Raw genomic sequence first — 22,146 nt, forward strand, 5'->3', positions numbered from 1 at the left:
GGAACAAACTTGCCCTGTCTTTCCCTCAGAGAGAGAGAGGGGAACACTTTTGAGCTTTTATTCTGTGGGATGTAAATAAATCCTCTCTAGAGACATGAACCCAGGTTCCTAGGTCTATTACTCTTTGGAATATAAACAAATAGCTCCTGGGAAATAGACCAGAAATTCCCTCCAGATATCTCTGTCTTTAACTTCTAAGACTTGTTCACCATTTAGCATCCTTAAGCCTAGGTTTCCAGCAGTCTGATCAGGGGGCCCCAGCCATGCAGAAACATGAAAATAATAGTTGTACCTAATGCTAATAGACCCATAGTATAACTCATATGTCCCATGAGACCCCATGTATCGTTTCTCATATTGTTTATTATGGAATTTCTTTCTCACGAAAATTTAAAAGCAGCATTGGATATTTGTATACTTATTCAGAGTTCCTAAGGTCATTTACATTTAGCTATTGTTATGGGCTGACTGAGTGTGTTAGTCACTTAGTCATGTCCAACTCTTTGCAATCCCATAGACTGTAGCCCCCCCAGACATCTCTGTCCATGGAGTTCTCCAGGCAAGAGTACTGGAGTGGATAGTCATTCCCTTCTCCAGGAGTTCTTCCTGACCTAGGGATCAAACCCAGGTCTCTTGCATTGTAAGCAGATTCTTTACCATCTGAGCCACCAGGGAAGATGGGCTGACTGATTCCCTTTCAAAATCTGTTTGTTTGTTGAACATTCAATGCTCAGTACTTCTGAATTTAATTGTGCTTGGAGAGAGAGCCTTCAAGGAGGCAAAATGAGGTCATGTAGGTGGGCTGTAATCAATGTGACTGTGTCTAGAGATAGGACCTTCAAAGGGATGATGAAGTTTAACTGAGGTCATTAGCGGGGAGCCCCAATCCAATAGGACTGGTGTCCTTGTAAAGAGAAGGAGAAACACCAGGGGTGTGCATGTGCAGAGAAAAGGTGAAGTAAGGACACAGCAAGAAGTCGGTCACCTGCAAGCCAAGGACAGAGGCTGCCAGAGAAACCAAATCTCCCTACACCTTGATCTTGGACTTGCAGCCTCCAGCACTGTGTGAAAACCAATTTCTCTTGTTTAAGCCATGATTCTGTGGTATCTTATTATGGCAGCCCTAGCAAACTAGTACAGATTTTATTCACTTATGTTTTTGGTGATGTTCAGTTTTTCAGTTGCTAAGCTGTGTCCGAATCTTTTGTGACCCCATGGACTAAGTGGGTTGCCATTTCCTTCTCCAGGGGATCTTCCTGACCCAGGGATTGAACTCACATCTCCTGCATTGCAGGCAAAATTTTTTTTTATCACTGAGTAGTCAGATCCAACCAAGATGACTTAAAGAAGCTGTCTTTTTGGCACCAGATTTCCAGGAAATCTTGTTCCTACCTTGATTACTACTGCTAAATCTTTGAAGATCCATGGGTTCAAAATAACTCAGAATCAAGGGGAAAATGAAACAATTGAGAGCTGCTGAAATTATAAATAACACTATAACATATTATTGACATAAGGATAATTGGCAAAAGGAGAAGGGGGCAGCAGAGGATGAGATGGTTAGATAGCATCACTGACTCAATGGACATGAATTTGAGCAAACTCCAGAAGCTAGTGGAGGACAGAGGAATCTGTTTTGCTACAGTCCATGGGGTCGCAAAGAGCCAGACACAACTTAGAGACTGAACAACAACAAATAACCAGCACATTTAAATAAACCTTTTATTTCATTAAGATGAGTTACCACGCATGTGAAGATAATATACCATAAAGCCATGTTTAGCTGCAGATGCCTAGCAAATCTATTATTACTGATTTACGATGTTTCTCTCATATTTCAAGTCTCTCCTCACACTTTCCATCTAGCCCCACTTACAGCTTTATCTAATGACCATGTCATCCATATATCTACACATGTGAAGGCTCCTTGACTTATCTCTCCTTTCCTCCTGAATCCACAGTCACCATGCCTGCTCTGGATCCCTTCCATTTTCATCATCCCAAAGGCTTTCTTACTTCAAGAATATATTCCCTTTTCTGTATATTCAGTTTCTTTCTCTCTATCATATTGCAATCATACCAGCCCCTTCATTGACACTGCATCTCCATCAGTTTCCATTCCATTATTCTCTATTATGTAAATACTCATAAATGTCTACACAGTTTCGCTCCTAGTCACCATCTTTTTTTTTTTTAACTTTTTATTCAGTATTGGAGTATAGCCTATTAATAACGTTGTGATAGTTTCAGGCGCACACCAGAGTGACACGGCCATACACATACATGTATCCATTCTCCCCATCCCATCCAGGCTGCCACATAACAATGAGCAGAGTTCCCTCTGCCATACAGTAGGTCCTTGATGGTTATCCATTTTAATTATAGCAGTGTATACATGTCCATCCAAACTTTCTCACTATCCCTCCCCTGCATTCTTCCCCTGGCAACCATAAATTCATTCTCTAAGTTTGTGACTCTCTTTCTTCTTTGTAAGTTCATTTGTATCATTTCTTTTTAGATTCTGTATTTAAGGGCTATTTCTCTTTCTCTGTCTTATTTCACTCAGTATGACAATCTCTGGGTCCATCCATGTTGCTGCAAATGGCATTATTTCATTTTTAAAATCACTAATATTCCATTGTATATATGTACTACATCTTCCTCATCCATTCCTCTGTGAAGGGACATTTAAGTTGTTTCCATGTCTTGACTATTGTAATCCATATCTTTTTTTATTCAATCCTTTAACTCCTACCGTTCTTGCTTCTTTTTATATTTAGAAATTTTTTCAGTTACTAGGTACTTCCACATTTCAAAATCCTTGAAGTTTGTATTCTGCATAATCTATCAGTAAGTCTCATAGAAGTTGATTTCTCCCAACTTTGAGACCATCTCTTTGGTTTCCACTTGCCTCACTGCATATCCTTTCTGTCTCCTTTCCTTATCTCCTCCTATCATTATTGGGCTTTTATACAACTCAATACAGAGATGCCTTCTTCCTCTACTCTCTCCCTAGATACTGTCATTCATTATCAAGGCTTTAGCTGCCATTTGTATTTTGACAGATATTAAAGTATTTTCATTGAAGGCATCTCCTTGATGCTGATTATGTTCACATAGATATTTCATATTCATTTTAATTTCATATTTCACCTTTGCTTAAATATTTCATAAACACCTTTCCTTTCCTTTCCCGCAGTTCCTCTTTCAGTCTAGTAAATAATGCACCCAGTTGATCAAACTAGAATCTTGGGAAATACCTCAAGCCATAATTATGTAATTGGAGTTTCTGCTAAGGGTTTATTTTTATATACTTTTAATTAAAATTATGTTTAGATCAATTTCCAAGCATTGAATTACAACTTCATATTAAATATAGAATAAAAGGACAAAATCATACTCTTTAACGACCTTTGCCATTGACAACTTCATGCCTCCTCTCTCTTTCCTCTGTCTCTCTTTGGTCCAGATCTGCATCTAGGAAAATAGATTAATACTGCATCTTTACAGAACCTTTTGGTAGAAGTAACCAGTTTACAGGCTGCGCTGTGGGCTTACCCGCACTGCCTTATGAAAAATATATCACTAATCAAAAGTGTTATAGTCTTCTGTTAGATTTGAGAACAGTAAGATTTCCCTTTTTTATGTTTTTCAGTGATAAAGCACTGTAAGAAATGAACCTGTGCCAAATAAGTGGTATGGGAGGCAAGTCCAAAGTTGAACCGTTGTTTTTTTCATGCTATTTGCACAAAATCTGTTCATTACCCCACTGGGATGAGTCACATATTATTCATTGTGGATAATGAAATTCATCTCAGGCGTTTATCAGTGTTGTTGCCTGTCCTGAGCACCTGTCCTGTTTGATGCTAGATGAAATGTTGCCTCTGAATTATTTTGAAGACCTTGGCTATCTACTTATAGCAGGAAAACTGGAGCATTTCAGCTGTGTGAGACCTTGGCAAATATTTGACATAATACCTGAGACTTCAATTTTAGCATGGTATTATTTTTTAGTTATTTAGAGCTATGGGGTTGCACAGAGTTGGACACGACTGAAGCGACTTAGCAGCAGCAGCAGAGCTTAAAATAATTAATATTACCTGTGGTGATAATTTTGGTTTTTAAATTCTCTTTAAATAGTAATGAAGAAACCTGTATAACCTTTTCCCTAATGTTTTATGTCAAATTTTTATTAATGTTTCAGTGCTTATGTCTTGCATACAAAGTATACATGCGTTCCTTCTTCTTCTATTCAATAGTTGAAGAACTTTTGATTATAAAAATGTTAAAAACCAAAATTATTGCCATAAGCAATGTGTGACTCTTCAGTTTTTAATCAATTGAAATCTAGAATCAAATTCTAGAATTGTAGCAAGCATTTCAGCTTGGTAATCATTTATTGAGCACTTCCTATGTAGCTGGCACAGACACAAATAACTCGACAAGGTCAGCATTAATGGCATGAAGGATGCAGTCCACCTGCTGGCTTGTTTGGCAGGCATTGCTAATTTTTAGCTATAATCTTTCAAAATGAATTCAGAGGCTGTCTTCTTTGCAGTCAGTTTCAATATAGGTCACTTTCATGCTGGGCACATCATATTAACAGTTTCAGTTTTAGCAGGGTCAAGATTTGTGAAGGATCTGAGATTTTTCTCCTACTTGCAAGCCAAAGATGATGTTGTTACCTTTTCATGGAAGCTAGAAAGAGACATGAAACTCCCAGGTCAGAGACAAAGGACTTTATTACTGAAGGTATAGCATGCAGCATGAGCATCAGTATTTTTTTTTTTTTTTAGAATCAGTATGTTTTATGCTCATTTCCTCAGACCCAATCCTCATAAGAAAAAAGGGCAGATGATACCTGCACAGTAGTTGTGTTAGAACTCTAAGCCTAGGGAATACATGGGAAATAAGCCTGCTTGCCCTTTGTGTCAGGGGGAGAAATTATTTCTGTTTTTCAGGCCTGTTGCTACACAAAGATCTTTGAAAAGATAGACTTTAACGAAGGGTAGTCTGTGCCTTTACTTATAAGACATGTAGAAACACAGAAGACCCAAGGAAAATTGTCTCCCAACAAACAGAATGTTTTGTCTCTCAAAGTATAAATGATAAACTCAGGATCTCATCCTCTTCAAGCTATTCTGTATCACATGTTCTTCTCCAGAAGACAGAAAGATGATTAAAATTGTACTTTAACAGTTGAATCAAGTACTCTGTATACAAACAGGGAGCAATCTAAGCAACCAATTTAAGACGGAGCAATGAAAGTTAATAATCTTTAGTTTTCATTTGGCACACAGGCACTGTATCTGAATTGGGGGCAGGTATCTTTTTAGTACTAAAATTAATGAACATAAAGGCCATTTGAACAGTTTTGCTGATTCTTCTTTTTGACCGGTCCTGCTATGAAATGTAGATCTCAGTCTTGCTTTCTTGAAAAATTTGTCAAATTAGTATCTCTTTTGCTATTTTATTACAGATGTTTCCCAATATATGCAAAAATACAGAAAAGAGTATAATGAACCATATGTATACATCATTCAATTTAATCAGTTTGTCAACTCATGGCCAATCTTGTTCTCTTTCTCTGTCTCCCTTTATTATTTTAAAGAGATCTCAGACATCACATCATTTTATTTGGTTTATGCCTTAAAAAGCGCTATTTTTGCTGTTTTCCTCTTTTTGCCCATTGCATTGTGATGTTGATTCTGACATCTTTGCGTATTTGCAAACCTGTCTGCACAATTGTTTATTTGAATCTTGTTTGGGGGCTAGATATATAGGTATGTTATACTGTATTTTTGCCATATTTTTATTCTTTAACTGCACTCTCTTTACTCATGAGGATGGGAGTCCCAATATGATCAAATTTGGACACGGAAGGAAGAGGATCTAAAGCTTGAATTTTTCCTTTTGATAAAGACAAATCCTAGTTTTGGATAATTTCTTTCTAACCCAGCAAAGATGTTGGTATGCCTTTCCCTCATGAGATATACGGCCATGAAATTCCTTTAGATCTGCTAGGATGACTGGTACCTCTGAAAATTCCAATGCTGCTGCTGCTGCTGCTAAGTTGCTTCAGTCGTGTCCGACTCTGTGCGACCCCATAGACGGCAGCCCACCAGGCTCTGCCATCCCTGAGATTCTCTAGGCAAGAACACTGGAGTGGGTTGCCATTTCTTCTCCAATGCGTAAAAGTGAAAGTGAAGTCTCTCAGTAAGTGTCCAACTCTTCGCGACCCCATGGACTGCAGCCCACCAGGCTCCTCTGTCTCTGAGATTTTCCAGGCAAGAGTACTGGAGTGGGTTGCCATTGCCTTCTCTGGAAAATTCCAATAACCTTCCTTAATTAATCAGTTCATCCAAGCCATGAATCAGTCTTTATGTTTCCGTCTGAGCCTTTTCCTGTTTATCTACAGCTTTAGGAATGAGTTGCCAGAAGATGAAAGTAGAGCTCAGACTTCAAAATAGAGCCAACCCCATATTCTATAGAGACTTATGTCTGTATGTTGTGATAAAAAGAGATGCTAGTAGAACTTCTGACTTGGTACAATTCTTTACGATAATCTCTCAGAAGTACAAAGCAAGGCTTTCTTTCAACTTTAGAGCAGTCTCCTGGGAGACGGTGACTTGTCTGTAAAAATTTAACTGCTAATTCTTGCAGTGAAGACCAGACATAGAGAACAGACTTATAGATGTGGGGCAGTGGGGAGGAAGGAAAGTGTGGGATGTATGGACAGAGTAACATAGAAACATACATTACCATTTGTAAAATAGATAGCTGATGGGAATTTGCTGTATGACTCAGGGAATTCAAACTGGGGCTCTGTAACAACCTAGAGGGGTAGGATGGGGAGGGAGGTGGAGGGAGGTTCAGGAGGGAGGGGACATAGGTCTACCTGTGGCTGATTCACGTTGATGTTTGGCAGAATCCAACACAATACTGTAAAGTAATTAGCTTTCAATTAAAAATTTTTTTAAAAAAAGAATGAAAGTGGGGACATCAGAGATGGTTAAATGATAATAAAGGAATATCATGAAAAAAATTTAGGTGCCAATTTTTTACATAGAATTATTTTAAATTTGTGGTTCAAACGTTATCCTATAGCCCCCATAATACATAAGCCAACTTTATGGTGGTTAGAGTGGGACAGGAGATGGTGATGCAAAAAGGAAGCAATCTTCCCTTAAGGATGAGGTAGTTGATTGTATCCATCATGATAAACTTAATAAATCTACTGTATAGAAAAAAAAATTTCTCACAGATTGGAGTCGCTAAATAAGAGGAAAGAACCAAGGAAGCTGGAAAGGTGAAAAATGGAGTGTTTGGCAAGGGATTGGGAGTTCAGGCCTCGGGTCTGGAGTGGTGAGAGTTTAATGGCATCTGCCTGAAGGAATCAGATAAATTTTAGGGATGGAAGAAAATCTTCACCACTGCACCCTTGTACAAAGGCACTGGCATGTAGCCATCAGAGGACTGAAAACAAAGTGAAATAACATTGGTGAACTTGCTTTGTTCAGTCTTCATTTATTCCTATTGCTGTTTGGTTGGGTTTTTAAAGCAGTTCTTTTGGATAGTACAAATTTTTTCTTGTGAAGCACACCAGCAACTTTTACAGTATATCTAGTCAATAAGGAAATTTTTTTCCTTTGGTTTTCAACACATTTTCACATGTACTACTGTAGAACTTTTAGGAAGAAAATCCAAGATTATTTCATATATACAGTACAGTGACACTCATAGATAACTTAATTTCCTCTTTTTGGTGTCAATGCAGGTAAGCATTTTAAGAAAATGACTCTATGTTCATGCTGATGTCTTTGATAATATGTGATCTGTGGCAAATTTGTTGTGAATCTATTATGTGTGTTATATTTAATTTTTTTTCTTAGTTCTCTGCCACACAAAATATTCTATAAACACTTTTCATTAAAAAATCAACAATTACCAGTTAATAATTTTGCATGTGACAATTTTATCTTTTATTCCTCTTCACAGGAAAACACAACACGATCTTTAAATAGAATATTAAAAGATCCCTTTTCAGAGAGCACCAGCCGTGTTTCTCCAATAGCTTCTAATAATACTAAGAAGGGGAGAACAGTGCTCTGAATCACAGTCTTGCAGTGTTATACAATCGCTTAAGGTCAGTTACATAAGGAAATAGACAAATAAGGCAAAAGCAAACTTCTGCATTTGTGAAAGAAAAAAAAAAACCAACCAAGGTACATAGAATGGAAATGGCAATCGGTTCAGAGTTGGCTGCATTCAGGATCTTATTCATCACTCATCAGCTTTTCAGGTTGCTTGTTGCAGTAAGGTTTTTTTAGGTTATTTATACCCTTACAATTGCAGAGGGAGTGTGAGGAGAAATTTCCAGTAATTAAATACAATCTTATTGATTTCTTAAGACCTTTTTCTTCAGGCATTTACTAGGTCTCAAGATCCTGAGATAACTGACTTCCAAGGACTGGGAGCAGAAAGACCAGATGTGAAAGGATCAGCTTTATAATCTCCCTTCCCCCAACATTGCATAAGGAGGGAACTGGTGGGGCAGGGTACTTGAAGTTAGAAAGTATGGGCTGGGGCCCTAGCCTGCTCTGATTCATCCTGTGATTTTTGACAAATCATGTGTGTTCTCTCAACCTGTTTCTCCTCTTTTACAACATGTGAACAGTATCACATGCTCAAATCAAAGGGTTGTGGAGAAGGTAAAATGAGAGAACCCATGTGAAAATGCTTTATAACCTCTAGAGTGCATACAGATAGGATATGTTTTGTTCTAAAATTTGTTGTTTTGTTCTAATGAGGCATGCAAGTAAAGGCTTCCTTGGAGAAAGACAGTTGGGGTGGTCATGGATTTTAACTTAATCTTTTTTAAGTCCTACCCTTGAATGTGATCTTCTCACTTGCTAAAGGGATTAAGGGATGCACTTACAGGGATGTATTTTTTTCAGCAACTTGTATACAGTTTTCAAAAGATCTTAGCAATTTACTCTCTGTTCCAGCTCTTCAACAACCTGAAAGAAAAAACCTATGAGCCTTTGTCCTCTAAGCCAAACATAGGCTATGTCACAGACCTCCGGTTGGCCCTCCATATCTATGGGTTCTGCATCTATGGGCTCAACTCACTGTGAATCCAAACTAATTTTTAAATATTACAGAAAGTTCCAAAAAGCAAAACTTGAATTTGCCACACAAGGAGATGGCACCCCACTCCAGTACTCTTGCCTGGAAAATCCCATGGGCGGAGGAGCCTGGTGGGCTGCAGTCCGTGGGGTCGCTGAGAGTCGGACATGACTGAGCGACTTCACTTTCACTTTTCACATGCATTGGAGAAGGAAATGGCAACCCACTCCAGTGTTCTTGCCGGAGAACCCCAGGGACGGGGAACCTGGTGGGCTGCCATCTATGGGGTTGCACAGAGTCGGACACGACTGAAGTGACTTAACAGCAGCAGCAGCAACTAATTACATAGCGTTTGTGTTGTATTTACAACTATTTATATAGCTTTTTCATTGTATTAGGGATTATGAGTAATCTAGAAATGATTTCAAGTAAACAGGAGGATATATGTAGGTTATATGCAAATATTATGCCTTAAATTTTTTTTTTTTTGATGTGGACCATTCTTTAAAAAATCTTTAATGAATTTGTTGTAACATTGCTTCTGTTGTTTATGTTCTGGTTTTTTGGCTTGAGGCATGTGGTATCTTAGCTCCATGACCAAGGATCAAACACACATCCCTTGTATTAGAGGGTAAAGTCTTAACCCTGGACCGCAGAGGAAATCCCAGTACTTTGCCTTTTTCTATAATGGATTTAAGCATCTCTGGATTTCAGTATCTGCAGGGTGTCCTGGAATCACCCCCATCCTTTCCCCCACCTCCAGTGGAACATCTGTACTCCTGTTTCATCAAGTTATCAACAATACACAGTCCAATTGTGCACACAATCCAGTAGCATCTGGGGGAAACACACAAGGGCTATTTGGGGTCATACTTAATCTTGTTCTGGTTGTGTTAAAGTCATGCATTTTGTTTAGAATTCAAGAGAATATTGGGGGCAGTGGAGAAACCAAGAGATTCAGAGATTCCTATAATTCTTTATTAATCTTTCTTTTACCCAGAGATGTGTAGATCCAAGAGAGCCTGAAAAGCAAGGGCACTCTATAAGGCATCGTGATCTATTTCCATCTTCAGAGAGGTGGGAGGAAAGCTTTAAGAGGTAAAATGGCATATTTCTTCATTGGACAGATTAGTGATGACTTGACCTCTTACCCATTGTTTCCCCATCTATCTCCCATGAATTGATGGGATCGGATGCCATGATCTTTGTTTTCTGAATGTTGAATTTTAAGCCAACTTTTTCACTCTCCTCTTTCACTTTCATCAACAGGCTCTTTAGTTCCTCTTCACTTTCTGCCATAAGGGTGTTATCATCTGCCTACCTGAGGTTATTGATATTTCTCCCGGCAATCTTGATTCCAGCTTGTGCTTCATCCAGCCCAGCATTTCTCATGATGTACTCTGCATATAAGTTAAATAAGCAGGGTGACAATATAGCCTTGATGTACTCTTTTCCCAATTTGGAACCAGCCTGTTGTTCCATGTCCAGTTCTAACCATTGCTTCTTGACCTTCATACAGATTTCTCAGGAGGCAGGTCAGGTGGTCTGGTATTCCCATCACTTGAAGATTTTCCACAGTTTGTTGTGATCCACACAGTCAAAAGCTTTGGCATAGTCAATGAAGCAGAAATAGATGTTTTTCTGGAACTCTCTTGCTTTTTTGATGATCTAGTGGATGTTAGCAATTTGATCTCTGGTTCCTCTGCCTTTTATAAATCCAGCTTGAACATCTAGAATTTCATGGTTCACATACTGCTGAAGCCTGGCTTGGAGAATTTTGAGCATTACTTTGCTAGCGTGTGAGATGAGTGCAATTGTGCGGTAGTTTGAGCATTCTTTGGCAATGCCTTTCTTTGGGATTGGAATGAAAACAGACATTTTCAGGTCCTGTGGCCACCGCTGAGTTTTCCAAATTTGCTGGCATATTGAGTGCAACACTTTCACAGCATCATCTTTTAGGATTTGAAATAGCTCAACTGGAATTCCATCACCTCCACTAGCTTTGTTCATGTGATGCTTCCTAAGGCCCACTTGACTTCTCATTCCAGGATGTCTGGCTCTAGGTGAGTGATCACACCATCGTGGTTATCTGGGTCATGAAGATCTTTTTTGTACAGTTCTTCTGTGTATTCTTGCCACCTCTTCTTGATATCTTCTGCTTCTGTTAGGTCCATACCATTTCTGTCCTTTATCGAGCCCATCTTTGCATGAAATGTTCCCTTGGTATCTCGAATTTTCTTAAAGAGATCTCTAGTCTTTCCCATTCTATTGTTTTCCTCTATTTCTTTGCATTGATCACCAAGGAAGGATTTCTTAACTCTCCTTGCTATTCTTTGGAACTCTGCATTCAAATGGGTATATCTTTCCTTTTCTCCTTTGCCTTTTGCATCTCTTCTTTTCTTAGCTATTTTCCAGTAGTCATGTATGGATGTGAGAGTTGAACTATAAAGAAAGCTGAATGCTGAAGAACTGATGCTTTTGAACTGCGGTGTTGGAGAAGACTCTTGTGAGTCCCTTGGACTGCAAGGAGATCCAACCAGTTCATCCTAAAGGAAATCAGTCTGAAATATTCATTGGAAGGTCTGATGCTGAAGCTGAAGCTCCAATACTTTGGCTGCCTGATGCGAAGAGCTGACTCATTGGAAAAGACCCTGATGGTGGGAAAGATTGAAGGCAGGAGGAGAAGGGGACAACAAAGGATGAGATGGTTGGATGGCATCACCAACTTGATGGACATGAATTTGAGTAAGCTCCAAGAGTTGGTGATGGACAGGGAAGCCTGGCATGCTGCAGTCCATGGGGTCACAAAGAGTTGGACACGACTGAGCAACTAAACTGACTAACTGACCTCTTATCTAAAGCTGTATCTGGCAAATCTGAAATTGAGAGGTGCTATAATTCGAAGCATGATACAAACAAGATCCTCCATTTAGTAACGAGCAGCTAAGGATTCATGTAGGAAGCATTTGGCCTGAATTATATCAATAATGACAAAAGTCCTCTGACTTTGCGTGTATAAACCGTCACTGCGTAAATCTAATCTAGACATCAGAACCATGTTGCCAGGCATTCAGGTACTGGACCAACATCCCATTAAGTCTTTGAGGGTTCACAGGATGGAGCTACTCTTGACTTGGTTTACTTTCATCCTCAACTCCCTGTGAAAAACAATACTAGAAAGAGAAAATAAATGGAAGGCTGGCTTTTGATCTCAGTCTGTATTCTAATTCTAGTTGCAAATTTGCATTGTTGGTTTCACATTACTGAGTTAAATGGTTTTCTCTTTTTGTCAGGTCAAAATATTAATACTGGCATTTCCTGGCATGGCACATAATTAATTTAATGAACACAAATTAATACAGGCACAGGGACAGCACCACCACATCTCTGCTTCCACCAAAACTGCGTTTCCCAATGAATAAATCATGATTAGCCCATCACTAAATGGATGTGTTCCATCTAGTACAGATTTCAGCAAATGTAAAGGCCACAGCACATCCAACTACACATACGTGCATTAGGACAGTGTCATTGTCTTTGGGGATGGGGGTGAGAACCAGCCGTCAGCTTTGTCATCATCTCTGGCTTCTGCTGGGACAGCTGAATGGACACGTTTAGCATCCTGGCCTGGGGGCATTGGTGAGGAAAAGCAAAATAGGCAGGGCTTTGGGGACAGAATGGTTTGGGTTTGAATCTTGACTTTCTTATTTACTGTACATGATACAACTCCACTGGGCCTCCTTTTACTCTGTGAAATAGAAATACAATATTTCCATGAGATGAAAGTGAGTCCGAAAGGTAAAGTGTCTAGAAACATATATGACCCAGAATTGACACTCAGTATGTTGCAGGAAGGGGGATCCCTTCCAGGGCCCGAAAAGGGATTTTTTTTTTTTTTAGGTTCACTAAATTTATTTTAAAAATCATAAAACGTTTCTTACAAAAGAGCATTACATTCTGCACACTGCTCTGAATAGATGCCAGGGACATATGGACTACTGTTACTTTTCCTCCCTGTCCCACCACCCCAAATGTTACAGTGACCACAAAGCAAAGTGTTCACAATAATTACATGGGGGGACTTCTTTAAACCACCAACAATGAACAAAAATTAAAATTCACTCACTCTGCTGCTGTTTCAAAATTTCAATGTTAGTTTTCGCACACCCTCCCCCACCCCCACCCTGTTTGTAAGGAACTAAAACATTACATCTGGTGAACAGCAAAGATTTCACTACACCTCAAATGCAGAACACCTATGAAGCAGAGGAATGTTGGCTTTTTAAACAGAAGCAGATAAAAAAAAAAAGATGCAGGACTCCTTCAGTTCTTCACTATTCTTAGAAAAACTTTCCAGAATACTGCTTCACACTATAAAAAAGAAAAAATATCTTGCATTAGAATCCTTCAACATCTGCATACTGCTTCACACTGTTCTGCAGCAAATACTGTGCATTCTGTATCTGGTCCTTGTCTAACACTTGGAAATGAATGGTCTGAGTCCTCTCTTTGTCACAGGAGAGTGGACCCTGGGATCTGAGTTTGAGCCATCCCTGTGGGTCCACTCCTGTCCTCTTTCTCCATTTTCCATTCCAACTGGAAACTCACTATCAGGTAACATCAGGGCCTGTGATATCAGGAACCCAGGAGCCCCTATAAATGCAGGTGCATTGTTCACCATCCTTTGTCAGCCAAGGAAAAATTCTTCATTAGTTCTTTTCAAAAAGGCTTGGCCTGAAAGAGAACTTGGGGAATTTTCAGGAAGGGGAGATTGCTATTTGAGTTTGACACCATCTTGCTTCTCTTCATGATTCCCCTTCCAGCACAACTTGTGGAATTTTGTTGGCATCGTAAAGTCACCCCACTGCTGCAAACTAACTTTAAATGCTTCAAAAGCAACCCGCTTTCCTCCTAATGTCCCCTAAACACCTTCAATTTATTCTCATCTCAGGTAGATTTTAATAGGAAAGCAAACTGATTATACTAAGTCACGATTTGACTCAGCCATTGTTTATTGTCGTTTGTCCTTGGGACTGTGCTCAGTCCTAGGGATAGAACAATGAACAAAATATGGCCCCTGCCTTCAAGGAGTGCACAATCTAGGGATCAGAGCCCCATGTGGAAAGAACCAACATAATAGCAGGAGCGATTAATAAGTACCACTGTAAAGAAGGTGGGGGCTTCCCTGGTAGCTCAGATGGTAAAAGTGTCTGCCTACAATGTGGGAGACTCAGGTTCAATCCCTGGGTCGGGAAGATTCCGTGGAGAAGGAGATGGCAACCCACTCCAGTACTCTTGCCTGGAAAATCCCATGGATCGAGGAGCCTGGTAGGCTACAGTCCATGGGGTCACAAAGAGTAGGACATGACTGAGCAACTTCACTTCATAAAGAAGGTAGATGTCAGAGACCACACCAAGAGCCTTCCAATGTGTTACCTTATTTAATCCTCACAGTGTCCATGAGAGAGAGGTTTAACACCTCCACATTTATGGATCAAGAAATACCCAAAGATTTTGAGTAAAATAACATATCTCAATGGCACAGCAGAGAAAGGAGTGACTTGCTCTGCCTGGGAAGTAGGAAAATTTTCACAGAAAAAGTGGAATTTGACATTAACTGAGGATTAGAATGAGACATCTGGCTGTGACTGAGACATTCAATGAAGAAGTGTTCAGCACTGAAAGATGTTAAGTGGGTTGCCTCCCTCCTTAAAAAAAAAAAAAAAAAAAAAAAAAATTTCTCAGAAATGCCCAAACAGAAAATGAGACTAACTATGTGGGGACAGGTCTTCAAATCAAGTAACCCTGACTCAACTGCCCTTGAGATTTACTGTTACTAGAATGTTTGTATTCTTATCTTTACCACCAGCTATGGCCAGAGAGTGGACATGGACCATTGCACAGGGAATCAACGTGCAAAACTTTACCAGATGTTGTTGGAGGATGAATATAAAGCAGGAAGTCGAAGAGTTGAAGAGCATGGTAAGTGACCAAGTGTTGATTTTCCAATCCTACTATAGATTCTTCATTACCTGCCGGGCCTCCCTGGTCTTGACCAGTGCCCCTGTCTTCCAGTTTCTGAGGGAAAGGAGGAACATAATTGCAATAAGCAACAATTAGCAAACATAAATTGTCTAGTTACATAGACCACACTCCCTCTAATGTCTTCTAGTACTTTTCTACTAGTTTATCCCATCTCTTCAAAACCTCTGGCCTGTCGTTTCAGTGGAGTTGAATGAAACCTCTCTCTTTTATGGTGATAGTTTCGAATAGTCTTCCTTGCCTGTTTAACTCTGTCTAGTGCAAATTTTTTTGGCAACATGCACACATGAGGCAACCTGAAATTCCAGGTAAAACAACCATCATGTAAACTTTACAAGCAATGCATATTCCATTTGGGAAATTAAACGCAGTGTGATTGGGCTCCTGGTGGGGTGTAAGAATGAGATTCCTTTATACAGGTTTTTTTTTTTTTTTTTTTTTTTTTTTTTTTTTTTTAGGGTAGCATTGTGAGCTTTGGAGCCATGAAGGAATGTTATTTACTTCAGAAACCACACTGTTAGCTTCTGAGGTAAACAATATTTACTCAGTCATTAGACTGAAAATGCAATTGATGCCTTTTAATTCTGTAATCACCTATAAACAAAGCAAAGAATACTTAACTGTGGTTACAGAATACTGTTTTCAACCTTGATAATGTGAAGTGTGGAGGTGGGAAAAGGGAAGGAGGCAAGTAAGGATGAAGGTGGCAGTATAAATATGCTGCTGCTGCTGCTGCTAAGTCGCTTCAGTCGTGTCCGACTCTGTGCGACCCCATGGACTGCAGCTTACCAGGCTTCTCCGTCCATGGGATTCTCCAGGCAAGAACACTGGAGTGGGTTGCCATTTCCTTCTCCAAGTATGAATATAGCTGATGAGAAAAACAAAAGTAAACACATTTTCAGTTCAGTTCAGTTGCTCGGTCATGTCCAACTCTTTGCAACCCAATGGATGCACGCCAGGCCTCCCTGTCCATCAAAAACTAAAAAAAAAAAATCTAATAATATTGGATTATATTGGGGAATGGGAAGAGGATACAAATTTTAAGCATACTAAATACAGTTATAGAGTAACTGATAATTTTTAAATTTAATAAAGTGAAAAGTGAAGTCACTTAGTCGTGTCCGACTCTTTGCGACCCCATGGACTGTAGCCCATCAGGCTCCTCCATCCATGGAATTTTCCAGGCAAGAGTACTGGAGTGGATTGCCATTTTCTTCTCCAGGGGATCTTCCTGACCCAGGGATTGAACCTGGGTCTCCTGCATTGCAGGCAGATGCTTTACTGTCTGAGCCACTAGGGAAAGTTAATATATAACTTTGGTCTTTAAAATGTAAGTATGGTATTTGAAAACAAAGAGAAGAACTAAAATCAGAAATTAGATTATTGCTTCTGAAAAGGATTTTAGGGGTGAAGATTTTAGTGTGATGGAAGAGCTTTGTTTTATTATGAACATTTTTGTGCTATTTAAATTTTTTAACCATGCCATTTATTATTTTGATAAAATACTACATTTGTGTATTCATTCTTCAGATTTTCTCTTTGTCTGTCTTATGCTGGGACTTTTCTTTCATGAAACTCTTGCCCTAAGGCAGCCTCTGAATCTCTGTGGTCCTGTTCCCCTTTGAATAGTCCTCAAAGTCCTTAGATCTTTCTCTTATTCTTGGTGAAGTTAGTTCTTTCTTTTCCCCACAAGTGCCTCCCATTCAGCAAACAAAGAACCCATCTGGTACCAGAATCCACCCTTCCTGGAGGGCAGCAGGGAATTATCAATAACAAAGGCAACAAAAGATGCCAGAACTAAAATTTCTTGTCACAATTTTTTCTTTTTAACAATCAAAACTTGAAAGCCTCAATTGTCATGATAATCCTTGGAGCATTTGAAGATTGCTAATTGGCTAATCGGCTGCCCTGTTCACCTCAGTTATCTTTTTTCCCTGAAATCCTCTTTTCTTTAAGCTAAATGGTCTCCAGGTTTTCAACTCTTTGTCACAGGCTTCTTTAAACTCTTTGTCATATTCTGGAAACTTCTCGATCCCTATGTTTTCCTTTGGACAAATGTCTGTTGATCTCCTGTTCAATGGTTGGCTTCCAGGATGGAACGGAACACTCTCAATATTACACAGAAATACATGGGAGAGGATGGGCCAACCCCCTTCTTGGATTCAATGAATTCTTGGGTGGTTTTCTGACTATAAAATTAAATGCCCATTTTTATGTGGCTAAAGCAGTTACACTGCTAATTCCAGTTGTCTGGAGTGGATGCTTGTTGGGGAGTGAGTTTTGTGTGATACCTACCAAATATTATTGGCGGAGGGTGGGGGGGGCAATGCATATTTGCTGATATAAGGGATGATACTCCTAAGAGAAGCAATGGGAGGTATAATTTTATAGACTGGTATCACTTTTGAGCCTCCTCCTTGTGTTAGTTTATTGCCTGATAATAATTACATCTTTATTTACTTCCTGAAATCCACTGACCCTAACAAACAGTTGTGAGGGTGTACTCCATTGAAGGGCTATCCCTTGTTGGCAGTGGGTAAGCTGATAGGTGCTAAGGCATCATGGATTTAGACGGAAAATGGGATTCACTATAAGCTAATAAAGGGTGACTGGCAGTTATGCTTCATTGTTGATCTCCAATTAGTGGCTTGGCACTACTTAGAAGGAAGACAGAAGAATAAGACGGAATGAAGTTTGTCAAAGGTAGATAGTCTAGGGACTTCCCTGGCTGCCCAGTGGCTAACACTGCATTGTCAGATTACATACTGTGAAGGAAATCATATTTTCTAAAAAAAATGTAACATTAAATTGGTATCATCAACTTTAATCAGAATGTTTCTAGGAATTGTTAATATTTCTGTTAAAAATCTTAGAGTTGTGATCTTAGAATCTTGAAATTATTGAGCCATTTATGAAACTAACATTAGCTAACACTAGTTAAGCACACAATATGTGCCAGAAACTGCTTTTTTTAATGTATTCATTTAAAAAACAATTTTATTAGAGTATAGTTGACTTAAAATACGGTGTTAGTTTCAGGTGTACAACATACTGATTCAGTTATACATACAACACATATTCTTTTAATATAGATTATTACAGAATATTAAGTAGAGTTCTCTGTGCTATACAATAGGTCCTGTTGATTATGTACCAATATTTTATATAAAATAGTGTGTGTGCATTAATCCCAAGCTTCTAATTTATACCCACCTACCTACTCCCCACTCCCCCCCCACCCCATTTCCCTTTTGGGAAATCAAAATCTGTGAGTCTGTTTCTGCTTTGTAAATAAGTTTATATGTTATTTTAGTTGTGTTCTGGGTGTGGATTGGAGAATAATTTGAAAACATGAGAGAGAATGAGAGGGAAATAACATTTATTAGAGTGGGAGATACTGTTAGAACAGCAGGTCAGCTCAAGGGAGAACCTATGTTGAACAGGGGTCCTTAGTCCACTTTTATACCCAGGGTACAAGGAGTGGGATAGAGGTCTTGTGGATCATTTGTTGATTGGATGAGGCATGTATATGGGTGGGGAAAGAGTAGGGCAGATGCCTTCTCCCTATGGGGTAGGAGGGGAGACAGGTTATACTGTTCCATTAATAGTTACAACATGGGGGAGGGGAGGATGATAAAGGTCTGGTTTTTCCATTCCTGCATTCCAAGGCCCTCCTTGGTTTTATCTGCTCTTTCATCCTTGGGTCACCACAATTAAAAAAAATTATAATCCACATATGAGTGATATCATATGATATTTGTCCTTCTCTGACGTACTTCACTTACTATGATAACCTCCAGGTCCATTTATGTTGCTGCAAATGGTATTATTTCATTCTTTTTATCACTGAGTAATATTCCATTGTATTTATGTACCACATCTTCTGTATTCATTCCTCTGTTGATCAACATTTAGGTTGCTTCCATTTTCTTGGCTTTTGTAGATAGTGCTGTAGTGAACACTGGGGTACAAGTATCTTTTTAAGCTATGGTTTTCTTTGGATATATGCCCAGGAGTGGGTCTGCTGGATCATATGGTAGTTATATTTTTAGTCTTTAATGGAACCTCCATTCTGTTCTCGGTAGTGGTTATACAGATTTACAATCCAACCATCTGTGCAGGAGGGTACCAGGAACTGTTTTAAGTCCTCCAGATATATACAGTCATCACCTCCTTAAAATCACTCTACAAGGTAGCACTATGATTATTTGCATTTTACTGATGAGGAATCCACAGTCTAGAGAACCACCGCATCTTTTCCAAGTCACACCAAAAGTAAGTAGAACAGGATTTGACTCCATGCCCTATGGTCAGTGCCCAAGTTCTTGGTCATCTGGTTGTACTTTCTTTCAAAGAAAAACTCTGAGGAACTATAGGGAATTGTTAATGAAACATTAAAAGACATTATAAAAGAGATCAAATAGATGATCGGTTGAAATCACAGTCTTTGAAGATGAAGATAGAAAAGAACTCTGAAACCAGATTGGAAATCTGAAGAAAACTCAATACAAAGTAGAAAACCTCAATGTTCTGCTCAATATGAAAGATCCTAAGATAGAAATGTGGGTCACAGTTAAATCACTGCCATCAATAGGTTGCTTTTTCAGGAGATTGCTGATTATGTTTATAATGGAATGTGTAAGATATATACAAAACTAAAAGGCATTAATAAAAATCATTAGCCAATAAGATCTTCTAGAAGGGTATACAGTATGTTGGGAACAACAAAATATATATTTTTTTCTTCATTATTCGCGGAAGAATTTTAGTTCTTCTATTATGAATTCTCCCCTCACCCACACGAATACAATAGCAATGCCTGGAAAGCTCATTAAGATAAATAGTAAACTGTAAAAATAAGAAGCTAAAAGTACTGGTGGTTTGGGGAAAAAAAGTTGACATGGATTAAGGAGACCCTGGATACAATAAGGTGGACCTGGTCTGCCCACGACTGGAATGCTGGGAAACTCTTTAGTCTCAGGCTAGCCAGAATGGTGGTCCTAGCTAGGTCTGCTTTCATGAATTATAAACCTTGCAACAGCAGACAAATCCTGGAGCCTTTCTAATCCCACTCTGCTCATCTGTGAAGTGAGTCATCCCACCACCTAATCAGGTTGTGTGGGCAGACGTGCTGCTGGGTGCAAGCAGGGTGTGCTGTTGGGGGCCAGGCACAGTGAGGGGACCCTAAGTGTGGCATTCTGCTGTGTCACTACCCTTGTCCATAACACTTAAAATTCATGTGTAAATGCCTACATGTTACTCTCGTCTGTAGCTACCTACCAGTAGAGGCTGACATAGAGTTTGTGATCAGTAAACCATGTTGGATAAACAAATGGGTCAGGGACAAGTTGTCACAGTATGCATGTCTCTCTCTTCCTCCTCTGTTACCCCTACCCCTCTGCAGCATCTTTCTATATCATTCTCCACCCTCCACCCCTCCCCCAAAATTCTTAGTTTACCAATCCGCGCCAAATGGGAGATAGGTGAGAGGTTCCTTGGAGACTAAGATGATAAAAGAAATCCTGGATCTGTGGGTTGGAGGTAGGTGGGGGGCAGGGCATCACTCCCTTTTGTTGTTGTTGTTCTTGACTCAGCAAGTCCTGTCTGATTCTCTTGTGACCCCAAGGACTATAACCCGCCAGATTCCTTGTCCATGGGATTTGCCAGGCAAGAATACTGGAGTGGGTTGCCATTTCCTTCTCCAGGGGATCTTTCTGACCCAGGGATGGAACCCACATCTCCTGCATTGGCAGGTGGATTCTTTTGCACTGAGCCAGCAGGGAAGTCCCCATCATAGCCTTTACATGGGGTCTACTTCCACTAGTTCTGCTGCTGCTTTTGTGGATGCCATATGCTAAAAGCACATAGATTTTGGAGACTTTTTTTTAAGTGGTTGGATGATATTACTTGGTAGAGATGAGGATGTCAATGTAAATATTTACCACTTTACTGCATCTTGTTCCTGATTTTGTAAAACTGAGTATTCCTAGTCAATAAGAAAGAAGGTGGCAGGGGAGGCTGATTGATTTGAGGAAGAAATAAATGACTTACTTTAAGTGACCAGTAGAGCTAGGATTTGAATAATGCATTTTAAAATTACAGGGTTGAAGCTATGCACTAACACGTAAAGAGAATGATAGCAGTAATTTCACAAATGTCATGTGAGGGAACCGAAGCAATCAGTGGGGCGCAAGCACTCAGTGACCTGAATGCATGGCTTGTATTTGTATTTGCAAACCTGAGGATAATATAAATGTCTCTACTGAGGCAGTGTGACTATGCATTTATTTATCCTTATGGTAGAAGTACTCATATTTAAAGTCTTTAAGACCTATATTAATATGTGAGAATTTTGATCAGAGAAACTGTGCTTAAACACCATGAATATTCGTGCCTACTTCCTAGCTTAACACTCTCTCTCTTTGGCAGTAGGAGCTTCACTTATGGAAATATCACTATTTGACTTTGTAAATATCTCCTGTCAATAAGAATAGTTTTAAGAGGACTTAACTGTGAAGGAGAGACTTTATATCATGTACTGGGAAATTACATTAAGGAAACACAAGCCATACAGTTTAGATTTTGGAAAACAGATGTCACACACACATATAGAGCAGAGTTAAGCAAAAGAAAGCATTCCTTGTTAGGATCTCAAGGTGTCTCTTGGAACTCAGGGGCATCCAAGCAACCAGATTTCAGGAAAGTCTACCTCTGAAATCTGCTCAATCATCTTAGAAAAGGATGCTGTTAGTCGTAAGAGAACAGGTGAGAATGTGGGTATTTCGGTGTGGAGCCACCAAAGTTACTAGGAAAACATTAACTCAGATGAACAAATAAACCGCAAACACAAGATTCCTGGGTTTGAATCCATTCTGATTCTTCCTACAGGAAGCCCATTTGAAGAAAAAAAAAAATTAAAAAAATAAATAGGAAAATCACATCACTTTGTCATTTCCCCAAATAGATTTTATTTTT

The sequence above is a fragment of the Bubalus kerabau genome, chromosome 12, assembly GCF_029407905.1.
Source record: "Bubalus kerabau isolate K-KA32 ecotype Philippines breed swamp buffalo chromosome 12, PCC_UOA_SB_1v2, whole genome shotgun sequence".
NCBI lineage: Eukaryota > Metazoa > Chordata > Mammalia > Artiodactyla > Bovidae > Bubalus > Bubalus kerabau.